The 12,201-nt window shown below is 59.8% G+C and overlaps 1 pseudogene; it reads left to right on the top strand.

The window, feature by feature from the left end:
* Window positions 1–1,047: 1,047 nt before the first annotated feature.
* LOC129398123 (putative uncharacterized protein FLJ45355) lies at window positions 1,048–8,792 on the top strand (annotated as a pseudogene).
* Window positions 8,793–12,201: the final 3,409 nt, after the last annotated feature.

Raw genomic sequence — 12,201 nt, 5'->3', positions numbered from 1 at the left:
CCAGGGGGTGAAGAGTGGCTGGCTCTCAGTCCCTGCCTCGCGGGTGGTCTTTCCCCCGCTGCGATGGGGGTCCTAAGAGCAAGTGGGGGAAGTGGGGCTGGCTCTCTGTCCCCGCCTCGCGGGGAGTGCCTCGCACCCTTGCGATGGGGGTCCTAAGAGCCAGGGGGGGAAGCGGGGCTGGCTCTCAGTCACCACAGCATGGGGGGCCTTTCTGTTCTGGTTTTGCCCAAGAGTAAGCTTATTTGCATCTGGTTCTAGCAGGGCAGTTGCTGTGAAGGCCCTCAAAAAGGGGGGCCATCCTTTAGAAACCCTGTCTAGCTGTTTAGAGAGGTAGGCCACCGGCCTCAGCCAGGGCCCCACAGTTTGGGTTTAAAGTCCAGCTGCCATCTTTTCTCTGACGCATACAGTGGAAAAGGCTTTGTGAGATCCGCTAGCCCCTGGGCTGGGGCTTTCAGAAGTTTTTCCTGTAAGTCACGAAAGACTTGCTGTTGTTGGAATCCCCATTCCAAATGTTCCCGGTCCCCGCCCCCTTTGTGACATCATACAAAGGCGTGGCTAATACTGCAAAGTTGGGCTCCACAGTCTACAAAACCCCACAGCTCCTAGGAATTCTCTCACCAGCCTTCTGCCCTTAGGCTCCGGTAGATTGCAAATGACCTGCTTTCTTTCGGATCCCGGGCTGCTTTCGGACACCTGTCGAATAGTAAATCCCAAGTAAGCTACCTGCGGTCGTCGGCAGATCTGAGTTTTCTTCTTGGACACCTAATACCCACAGCCCTCCAGGTCGGTCCTAAGGGTCTTAGAATCCTCGATGGGGGTCATAAGCCAGGGGGGGAAGAGGGAGTGGCTCTCAGTCCCCGCCTCGCGGGGTGTGCCTCCCCCGTGTGATGGGGATCCTCAGAGTTGGGCGAGGAAGAAGGGCTGGCTCTCAGTCACCGCCTCACGGGGGGTGCCTCCTCCCCCTGCCACGGGGGTCCTAAAGGCCAGTGGGGGAAGAGGGGCTGGCTCTGAGACCATGCCTCGCTGGGGGTGCCTCCACTCACTGCGATGGGGGTCCTAAGAGCCAGGGGGGGAAGAGGGGCTGGCTCTCAGTCCCCGCCTCGTGGAGGGTGCCTCCCCCCCTTTCGATGGGGGTCCTAAGAGCCAGGAGCGGAACAGGGGCTGGCTTAGTGTACCCGCCTCGCGCGGGGTGCCTCCCTGCCCTGTGATGGGGGTCTTAAGAGCCAGAAGGCTTAGAGGGGCTGGCTCTCAGTACCCGCCTCACGGGGGGGTGCCTTCTCCCCCTGCGATGGGGGTCCTCAGAGCCAGAGGGGGAAGAGGGGTTGGCTCTCAGTCCCCGCCTCGCCGGGGGTGCCTCCTCCCCCTGCGATGGGGGTCCTAAGGGCCCAGGAGGAAGAGGGGCTGTCTCTCAGTCCCCCGCTTGCGGGGGGTGCCTCCCCTCACTGCGATGGGGGTCCTAAGAGCCAGGGGGGAAAGAGCGGCTGGCTCTCAGTCCCCTCCTCGTGGGGGGCGCCTCGCCCCCCTGCGATGGGGGTCCTGAGAGCCAGGGGCAAAAGAGCGGCTGGCTCTCAGTACACGCCTCGCGGGGGGTGCCTCCCCCTCCTGCGATGGGGGTCCTAAGAGCCTCGGGGGTAAGAGGGTCTGGATCTCAGTCCCCGCCTCGCGGGGAGTGCCATGCTACCCTGCGATGGGGGTTTGAAGAGCCAGGCAGGGAAGAGGGGTTGGCTCCCAGTCCCCTCCGCGCCGGGGGTGCATCCCCCCCACAGCGATGGGGGTCCTAAGAGCCATGGGGGGAAGAGGGGCTGGCTTTCAGTCCCCGCCGCGCAGGGGGTGCCTCCCCCCCTCGCGATACAGATCCTAAGAGCCAGGGGGGGAACAGGGGCTGGCTCAGTCCCCGCCTCGCGGGTGGTGGCTCGCTCCCCTGAGATGGGCATCCTAACAGCCAGGGGAGGAAGAGGGGGAGAGGATGATGATAATTTCAGCATCGCAGGCTGTGTTCACCCAGCCTGTTAAATTGTTATTAGTATCCTGAAAGGGAGAGGATGATATTACTCCCCATAACAGACAGATATGACTCCCCATCGTAGAGCACGAGGTGTACACCCGCCCTGTGATTTTCTTCCTCATATTCACAGACCGAGAGGTTGATGTCACTCCCAATATCGGAGGAAGTATACAGCCCCGTGTGAGATGTTCCTTAATGATATTCCACGGCGGAGGGGGTGATATGACTACATACATGGCAGAAAGTGGAAACCCCCCAGGGATATTATTCCCACGATCCTGGAGGGAAGAAGATGATGTTACTTTCAATATGACAGAAGGTGGATGAAGTGGTGGACTGCCCCTCCACACCTGTGAGTATTTCTAGTTGGGTGGGACGAGAGACTGAGAAAAGAAATAAGACACAGAGAGAAAGTGTAAAGATACAACAGTGGGTCCAGGGGACCGGCGCTCAGCACACCAAGGACCTGCACCGGCACCAGCCTCTGAGTTCCCTCAGTTTCTATTGATTATGATTTTCATTATTTTAGCAGAAAGGAATGTCGTAGGAGAGCAGGGTGATGATAAGGAGAGAGTCAGCAGAAGACATGTGAGCAAAAGAATCCATGTCATAATTAGGTTCAAGGGAAGGTACTATGACTGGACGTGCACGTAAGCCAGATTTGTTTCTCTCCACCCAAACATCTCAGTGGAGTAAAGAAGAACAAGGCAGTGTTACTGCAAACATGTCTGGCCTCCCGCCACAGGGCAGCTTTTCTCCTATCTCAGAGTTGAACGAATGTACAATCGGGTTTAACACCGAGATATTCAGTTCCCAGGGGCAAGCAGGAGATAGTGGCCTTCCTCCATCTCAGCTGGAAGAGGCTTCCCTCTTTTACTAATCCACCTCAGCACAGACCCATTACGGGTGTCGGGCTGGGGGACAGTCAGGTCTTTCTCATCCCATGAGGCTATATTTCAGACTATCACATGGGGAGAAAGCCTGGACAATACCCTGCTTTCAAGGGCAGAGGTCCCTGCGGCTTTCCACAGTGCACTGTGTCCCCGGTTTATTGAGACTAGAGAATGGCGATGACTTTTACCAAGTATACTGCTGGTAAACATTTTGTAAACAAGGCACGTCCTGCACAGCCCTACATCCCTTAAACTTTGATTTTATACAACACATGTTTTTGTGAGCTCCAGGTTGGGTCAAAGTGGCTGGGGCCAAGCGGCTAGGGCAAAGCTACAAATTAACAACATCTCAGCAAAGCAATTGTTTAAAGGACAGGTCTTTTTCAAAATGGAGTCTCTTATGTCTTTCCTTTCTACATGGACACAGTGACAGTCTGATCTCTCTTTCTTTTCCCTACAGGTGGACACACCCCCACTGATATTCCTTCTAATTGCAACGTGGGAGAGGAGGATATGACACGCGATATCGCAGGGAGCAGAAACACCCCTGTGATACTGTTCTTCCTATTCAGGGAGGAAGAGGATGATATTACTCCCAACACAGACGGGTGTACACCCTCTGTACACCGAGTGTGTACACCCGTCTGTGAAAGAGATCCTAATCTCCAGAGGGGGAGATGATATTACTCACAATATGCTAAAGAGGCTGTGAGTCCACGGAGGATCCTCAGAGCCAGCGGGGGAAGAGAGGCTGGCTCTGACACCCCGCCTCGCTGGGGGTGCCTCCCCCCACTGCGATGGGGGTCCTAAGAGCCAGTGGGGGAAGAGGGGCTGGCTCTGAGACCCCGCCTCGCTGGGGGTGCCTCCCCCCACTGCGATGGGGGTCCTAAGAGCCAGTGGGGGAAGATGGGCTGGCTCTGAGACCCCGCCTCGCGGGGGGTGCCTCCCCCCCCTGCGATGGGGGTCCTACGGGCCAGTGGGGGAAGAGGGGCTGGCTCTGAGACCCCGCCTCGCTGGGGGTGCCTACCCCCCCTGCGATGGGGGTCCTAAGGGCCAATGGGGGAAGAGGGGCTGGCTCTGAGAACCCGCCTCACGGGGGGTGCCTCCCCCCCTTGCGATGGGGTTCCTAAGGGCCAGTGGGGGAAGAGGGGCTGGCTCTCTGTACCAGCCTTGCGGGGGGTGCCTCCCCCCCCGTGATGGGGGTCCTAAGAGCCAGAAGGCTTAGAGGGGCTGGCTCTCTGTACCCGCCTTGCGGGGGGTGCCTCCCCCCCCATGATGGGGGTCCTGAGAGCCAGAAGGCTTAGAGGGGCTGGCTCTCAGTCTCTGCCTCGTGGGGGGTGCCTCCCCCCCTGCGATGGGGGTCCTAAGGGCCAGTGGGGGAAGAGGGGCTGGCTCTGAGACCCCGTCTCGCTGGGGGTGCCTCCCCCCACTGTGATGGGGGTCCTAAGAGCCAGTGGGGGAAGAGGGGCTGGCTCTGAGACCCCGCCTCGCTGGGGGTGCCTCCCCCCCTGCGATGGGGGTCCTAAGGGCCAGTGGGGGAAGGGGGGCTGGCTCTCTGTACCCGCCTCTCGGGGGGTGCCTCCCCCCCCTGTGATGGGGGTCCTAAGAGCCAGGAGCAGAAGAGGGGCTGGCTCTCTGTACCCGCCTCGCGGGGGGTGCCTCCCCCCCTGTGATGGGGGTCCTAAGAGCCAGGAGCAGAAGAGGGGCTGGCTCTCTGTACCCGCCTCGTGGGGGGCGCCTCCCCCCCCTGCGATGGGGGTCCTAAGGGCCATTGGGGGAAGAGGGGCTGGCTCTGAGACCCCGCCTCGCTGGGGGTGCCTCCCCCCCCTGCGATGGGGGTCCTAAGGGCCAGTGGGAGAAGAGGGGCTGGCTCTGAGAACCCGCCTCACGGGGGTTGCCTCCGCCCCTGCGATGGGGGTCCTAAGGGCCAGTGGGGGAAGGGGGGCTGGCTCTCTGTACCCGCCTCTCGGTGGGTGCCTCCCCCCCCTGTGATGGGGGTCCTAAGAGCCAGGAGCAGAAGAGGGGCTGGCTCTCTATACCCGCCTCGCGGGGGTGCCTCCACCCCCGGGATGGGGTTTCTAAGAGCCAGAAGGCTTAGAGGGGCTGGCTCTTTGTACCCGCTTGGCGGGGGGTGCCACCCCCCCCCCGTGATGGGGGTCCTAAGAGCCAGAATGCTTAGAGGGGCTGGCTCTCAGTCTCCGCCTCGTGGGGGGTGCTGGCTCTCTGTACCCGCCTCTCGGTGGGTGCCTCTCCCCCCTGTGATGGGGGTCCTAAGAGCCAGGAGCAGAAGAGGGGCTGGCTCTCTATACCCGCCTCGCGGGGGGTGCCTCCACCCCCGGGATGGGGTTTCTAAGAGCCAGAAGGCTTAGAGGGGCTGGCTCTCTGTACCCGCTTCGCGGGGGGTGCCTCCCCCCCCCGTGATGGGTGTCCTAAGAGCCAGAAGGCTTAGAGGGGCTGGCTCTCAGTCTCCGCCTCGTGGGGGGTGCCTCCCCCCCTGCGATGGGGGTCCTAAGGGCCAGTGGGGGAAGAGGGACTGGCTCTGAGACCCCGCCTCGCTGGAGGTGCCTCCTCCCCCTGCGATGTGGGTCCTAAGAGCCAGGGGGGGATGAGGGGCTGGCTCTCAGTGCCCGCCTCTCGGGGAGTGCCTCCCCTTCCTGTGATGGGGGTCCTAAGAGCCAGGAGGGGAAGAGGGGCTGGCTTTCAGTCACCACAGCTTGGGGGGCCTTTATGTTCTGGTTTTTCCCAAGAGTCAGCTGATTTGCTTCTTGTACTAGCACGGCAGTTGCTGCCAAGGCCCTCAAACAGGGGGGCCATCCTTTAGAAACCCTGTCTAGCTGTTTAGAGAGGTAGGCCACCGGCCTCAGCCAGGGCCCCACAGTTTGGGTTTAAAGTCCAGCTGCCATCTTTTCTCTGACGCATACAGTGGAAAAGGCTTTGTGAGATCCGCTAGCCCCTGGGCTGGGGCTTTCAGAAGTTTTTCCTTTAAGTCATGAAAGACTTGCTGTTGTTGGAATCCCCATTCCAAATGTTCCCGGTCCCCGCCCCCTTTGTGACGTCATACAAAGGCGTGGCTAATACTGCAAAGTTGGGCTCCGCAGTCTACAAAACCCCACAGCTCCTAGGAATTCTCTCACCAGCCTTCTGCCCTTAGGCTCCGGAAGATTGCGAATGACCTGCTTTCTTTCGGATCCCGGGCTGCTTTCGGACACCTGTCGAATAGTAAATCCCAAGTAAGCTACCTGCGGTCGTCGGCAGATCTGAGTTTTCTTCTTGGACACCTAATACCCACAGCCCTCCAGGTCGGTCCTAAGGGTCTTAGAATCCTTGATGGGGGTCATAAGCCAGGGGGGGAAGAGGGACTGGCTCTCAGTCCCCGCCTCGCGGGGTGTGCCTCCCCCGTGTGATGGGGATCCTCAGAGTTGGGCGAGGAAGAAGGGCTGGCTCTCAGTCCCCGCCTCGCGGGGTGTGCCTCCCTCGTGTGATGGGGATCCTCAGAGTTGGGCGAGGAAGAAGGGCTGGCTCTCAGTCACCGCCTCGCGGGGGGTGCCTCCCCTCCCTGCGATGGGGGTCCTAAGAGCCAGGGGGGAAAGAGCGGCTGGCTCTCAGTCCCCGCCTCGCGGGGGGTGCCTCCCCCCCTGCGATGGGGGTCCTAAGAGAAATGGAGGGAAGAGGGGCTGGCTCTCAGTCCCCGCCACGAGGGGGTGCCTCCCCCCCTGCGATGGGGGTCCCAAGAGCCAGGGGGGGAAGAGCGGCTGGCTCTAAGTCCGCGCCTCGCCAGGGGTGCATCCCCCCACTGCGATGCGGGTCCTAAGAGCCAGGGGGGAAGAGGGGCTGGCTCAGTCCCCGCCTCGCGGGGGGTGGCTCGCTCCGCTGAGATGGGCATCCTAAGAGCCAGGGGAGAAAGAGGGGGAGAGGATGATAATTTCAGCATCGCAGGCTGTGTTCACCCAGCCTGTTAAATTGTTATTAGTATCCTGAAAGGGAGAGGATGATATTACTCCCCATAACAGACAGATATGACTCCCCATCGTAGAGCACGAGGTGTACACCCGCCCTGTGATTTTCTTCCTCATATTCACAGACCGAGAGGTTGATGTCACTCCCAATATCGGAGGAAGTATACAGCCCCGTGTGAGATGTTCCTTAATGATATTCCACGGCGGAGGGGGTGATATGACTACATACATGGCAGAAAGTGGAAACCCCCCAGGGATATTATTCCCACGATACTGGAGGGAAGAAGATGATGTTACTTTCAATATGACAAAAGGTGGATGAAGTGGTGGACTGCCCCTCCACACCTGTGAGTATTTCTAGTTGGGTGGGACGAGAGACTGAGAAAAGAAATAAGACACAGAGAGAAAGTGTAAAGATACAACAGTGGGTCCAGGGGACCGGCGCTCAGCACACCAAGGACCTGCACCGGCACCAGCCTCTGAGTTCCCTCAGTTTCTATTGATTATGATTTTCATTATTTTAGCAGAAAGGAATGTCGTAGGAGAGCAGGGTGATGATAAGGAGAGAGTCAGCAGAAGACATGTGAGCAAAAGAATCCATGTCATAATTAGGTTCAAGGGAAGGTACTATGACTGGACGTGCACGTAAGCCAGATTTGTTTCTCTGCACCCAAACATCTCAGTGGAGTAAAGAAGAACAAGGCAGTGTTACTGCAAACATGTCTGGCCTCCCGCCACAGGGCAGCTTTTCTCCTATCTCAGAGTTGAACGAATGTACAATCGGGTTTAACACCGAGATATTCAGTTCCCAGGGGCAAGCAGGAGATAGTGGCCTTCCTCCATCTCAGCTGGAAGAGGCTTCCCTCTTTTACTAATCCACCTCAGCACAGACCCATTACGGGTGTCGGGCTGGGGGACAGTCAGGTCTTTCTCATCCCATGAGGCTATATTTCAGACTATCACATGGGGAGAAAGCTTGGACAATACCCTGCTTTCAAGGGCAGAGGTCCCTGCGGCTTTCCACAGTGCACTGTGTCCCCGGTTTATTGAGACTAGAGAATGGCGATGACTTTTACCAAGTATACTGCTGGTAAACATTTTGTAAACAAGGCACGTCCTGCACAGCCCTACATCCCTTAAACTTTGATTTTATACAACACATGTTTTTGTGAGCTCCAGGTTGGGTCAAAGTGGCTGGGGCCAAGCGGCTAGGGCAAAGCTACAAATTAACAACATCTCAGCAAAGCAATTGTTTAAAGGACAGGTCTTTTTCAAAATGGAGTCTCTTATGTCTTTCCTTTCTACATGGACACAGTGACAGTCTGATCTCTCTTTCTTTTCCCTACAGGTGGACACACCCCCACTGATATTCCTTCTAATTGCAACGTGGGAGAGGAGGATATGACACGCGATATCGCAGGGAGCAGAAACACCCCTGTGATACTGTTCTTCCTATTCAGGGAGGAAGAGGATGATATTACTCCCAACACAGACGGGTGTACACCCTCTGTACACCGAGTGTGTACACCCGTCTGTGAAAGAGATCCTAATCTCCAGAGGGGGAGATGATATTACTCACAATATGCTAAAGAGGCTGTGAGTCCACGGAGGATCCTCAGAGCCAGCGGGGGAAGAGAGGCTGGCTCTGACACCCCGCCTCGCTGGGGGTGCCTCCCCCCACTGCGATGGGGGTCCTAAGAGCCAGTGGGGGAAGAGGGGCTGGCTCTGAGACCCCGCCTCGCTGGGGGTGCCTCCCCCCACTGCGATGGGGGTCCTAAGAGCCAGTGGGGGAAGATGGGCTGGCTCTGAGACCCCGCCTCGCGGGGGGTGCCTCCCCCCCCTGCGATGGGGGTCCTACGGGCCAGTGGGGGAAGAGGGGCTGGCTCTGAGACCCCGCCTCGCTGGGGGTGCCTACCCCCCCTGCGATGGGGGTCCTAAGGGCCAATGGGGGAAGAGGGGCTGGCTCTGAGAACCCGCCTCACGGGGGGTGCCTCCCCCCCTTGCGATGGGGTTCCTAAGGGCCAGTGGGGGAAGAGGGGCTGGCTCTCTGTACCAGCCTTGCGGGGGGTGCCTCCCCCCCCGTGATGGGGGTCCTAAGAGCCAGAAGGCTTAGAGGGGCTGGCTCTCTGTACCCGCCTTGCGGGGGGTGCCTCCCCCCCCATGATGGGGGTCCTGAGAGCCAGAAGGCTTAGAGGGGCTGGCTCTCAGTCTCTGCCTCGTGGGGGGTGCCTCCCCCCCTGCGATGGGGGTCCTAAGGGCCAGTGGGGGAAGAGGGGCTGGCTCTGAGACCCCGTCTCGCTGGGGGTGCCTCCCCCCACTGTGATGGGGGTCCTAAGAGCCAGTGGGGGAAGAGGGGCTGGCTCTGAGACCCCGCCTCGCTGGGGGTGCCTCCCCCCCTGCGATGGGGGTCCTAAGGGCCAGTGGGGGAAGGGGGGCTGGCTCTCTGTACCCGCCTCTCGGGGGGTGCCTCCCCCCCCTGTGATGGGGGTCCTAAGAGCCAGGAGCAGAAGAGGGGCTGGCTCTCTGTACCCGCCTCGCGGGGGGTGCCTCCCCCCCTGTGATGGGGGTCCTAAGAGCCAGGAGCAGAAGAGGGGCTGGCTCTCTGTACCCGCCTCGTGGGGGGCGCCTCCCCCCCCTGCGATGGGGGTCCTAAGGGCCATTGGGGGAAGAGGGGCTGGCTCTGAGACCCCGCCTCGCTGGGGGTGCCTCCCCCCCCTGCGATGGGGGTCCTAAGGGCCAGTGGGAGAAGAGGGGCTGGCTCTGAGAACCCGCCTCACGGGGGTTGCCTCCGCCCCTGCGATGGGGGTCCTAAGGGCCAGTGGGGGAAGGGGGGCTGGCTCTCTGTACCCGCCTCTCGGTGGGTGCCTCCCCCCCCTGTGATGGGGGTCCTAAGAGCCAGGAGCAGAAGAGGGGCTGGCTCTCTATACCCGCCTCGCGGGGGTGCCTCCACCCCCGGGATGGGGTTTCTAAGAGCCAGAAGGCTTAGAGGGGCTGGCTCTTTGTACCCGCTTGGCGGGGGGTGCCACCCCCCCCCCGTGATGGGGGTCCTAAGAGCCAGAATGCTTAGAGGGGCTGGCTCTCAGTCTCCGCCTCGTGGGGGGTGCTGGCTCTCTGTACCCGCCTCTCGGTGGGTGCCTCTCCCCCCTGTGATGGGGGTCCTAAGAGCCAGGAGCAGAAGAGGGGCTGGCTCTCTATACCCGCCTCGCGGGGGGTGCCTCCACCCCCGGGATGGGGTTTCTAAGAGCCAGAAGGCTTAGAGGGGCTGGCTCTCTGTACCCGCTTCGCGGGGGGTGCCTCCCCCCCCCGTGATGGGTGTCCTAAGAGCCAGAAGGCTTAGAGGGGCTGGCTCTCAGTCTCCGCCTCGTGGGGGGTGCCTCCCCCCCTGCGATGGGGGTCCTAAGGGCCAGTGGGGGAAGAGGGACTGGCTCTGAGACCCCGCCTCGCTGGAGGTGCCTCCTCCCCCTGCGATGTGGGTCCTAAGAGCCAGGGGGGGATGAGGGGCTGGCTCTCAGTGCCCGCCTCTCGGGGAGTGCCTCCCCTTCCTGTGATGGGGGTCCTAAGAGCCAGGAGGGGAAGAGGGGCTGGCTTTCAGTCACCACAGCTTGGGGGGCCTTTATGTTCTGGTTTTTCCCAAGAGTCAGCTGATTTGCTTCTTGTACTAGCACGGCAGTTGCTGCCAAGGCCCTCAAACAGGGGGGCCATCCTTTAGAAACCCTGTCTAGCTGTTTAGAGAGGTAGGCCACCGGCCTCAGCCAGGGCCCCACAGTTTGGGTTTAAAGTCCAGCTGCCATCTTTTCTCTGACGCATACAGTGGAAAAGGCTTTGTGAGATCCGCTAGCCCCTGGGCTGGGGCTTTCAGAAGTTTTTCCTTTAAGTCATGAAAGACTTGCTGTTGTTGGAATCCCCATTCCAAATGTTCCCGGTCCCCGCCCCCTTTGTGACGTCATACAAAGGCGTGGCTAATACTGCAAAGTTGGGCTCCGCAGTCTACAAAACCCCACAGCTCCTAGGAATTCTCTCACCAGCCTTCTGCCCTTAGGCTCCGGAAGATTGCGAATGACCTGCTTTCTTTCGGATCCCGGGCTGCTTTCGGACACCTGTCGAATAGTAAATCCCAAGTAAGCTACCTGCGGTCGTCGGCAGATCTGAGTTTTCTTCTTGGACACCTAATACCCACAGCCCTCCAGGTCGGTCCTAAGGGTCTTAGAATCCTTGATGGGGGTCATAAGCCAGGGGGGGAAGAGGGACTGGCTCTCAGTCCCCGCCTCGCGGGGTGTGCCTCCCCCGTGTGATGGGGATCCTCAGAGTTGGGCGAGGAAGAAGGGCTGGCTCTCAGTCCCCGCCTCGCGGGGTGTGCCTCCCTCGTGTGATGGGGATCCTCAGAGTTGGGCGAGGAAGAAGGGCTGGCTCTCAGTCACCGCCTCGCGGGGGGTGCCTCCCCTCCCTGCGATGGGGGTCCTAAGAGCCAGGGGGGAAAGAGCGGCTGGCTCTCAGTCCCCGCCTCGCGGGGGGTGCCTCCCCCCCTGCGATGGGGGTCCTAAGAGAAATGGAGGGAAGAGGGGCTGGCTCTCAGTCCCCGCCACGAGGGGGTGCCTCCCCCCCTGCGATGGGGGTCCCAAGAGCCAGGGGGGGAAGAGCGGCTGGCTCTAAGTCCGCGCCTCGCCAGGGGTGCATCCCCCCACTGCGATGCGGGTCCTAAGAGCCAGGGGGGAAGAGGGGCTGGCTCAGTCCCCGCCTCGCGGGGGGTGGCTCGCTCCGCTGAGATGGGCATCCTAAGAGCCAGGGGAGAAAGAGGGGGAGAGGATGATAATTTCAGCATCGCAGGCTGTGTTCACCCAGCCTGTTAAATTGTTATTAGTATCCTGAAAGGGAGAGGATGATATTACTCCCCATAACAGACAGATATGACTCCCCATCGTAGAGCACGAGGTGTACACCCGCCCTGTGATTTTCTTCCTCATATTCACAGACCGAGAGGTTGATGTCACTCCCAATATCGGAGGAAGTATACAGCCCCGTGTGAGATGTTCCTTAATGATATTCCACGGCGGAGGGGGTGATATGACTACATACATGGCAGAAAGTGGAAACCCCCCAGGGATATTATTCCCACGATACTGGAGGGAAGAAGATGATGTTACTTTCAATATGACAAAAGGTGGATGAAGTGGTGGACTGCCCCTCCACACCTGTGAGTATTTCTAGTTGGGTGGGACGAGAGACTGAGAAAAGAAATAAGACACAGAGAGAAAGTGTAAAGATACAACAGTGGGTCCAGGGGACCGGCGCTCAGCACACCAAGGACCTGCACCGGCACCAGCCTCTGAGTTCCCTCAGTTTCTATTGA

The sequence above is a fragment of the Pan paniscus genome, chromosome 5 (assembly GCF_029289425.2).
Source record: "Pan paniscus chromosome 5, NHGRI_mPanPan1-v2.0_pri, whole genome shotgun sequence".
In the NCBI taxonomy this organism is placed as follows: domain Eukaryota; kingdom Metazoa; phylum Chordata; class Mammalia; order Primates; family Hominidae; genus Pan; species Pan paniscus.
This window is presented reverse-complemented; position numbering and strand designations above follow the sequence as displayed.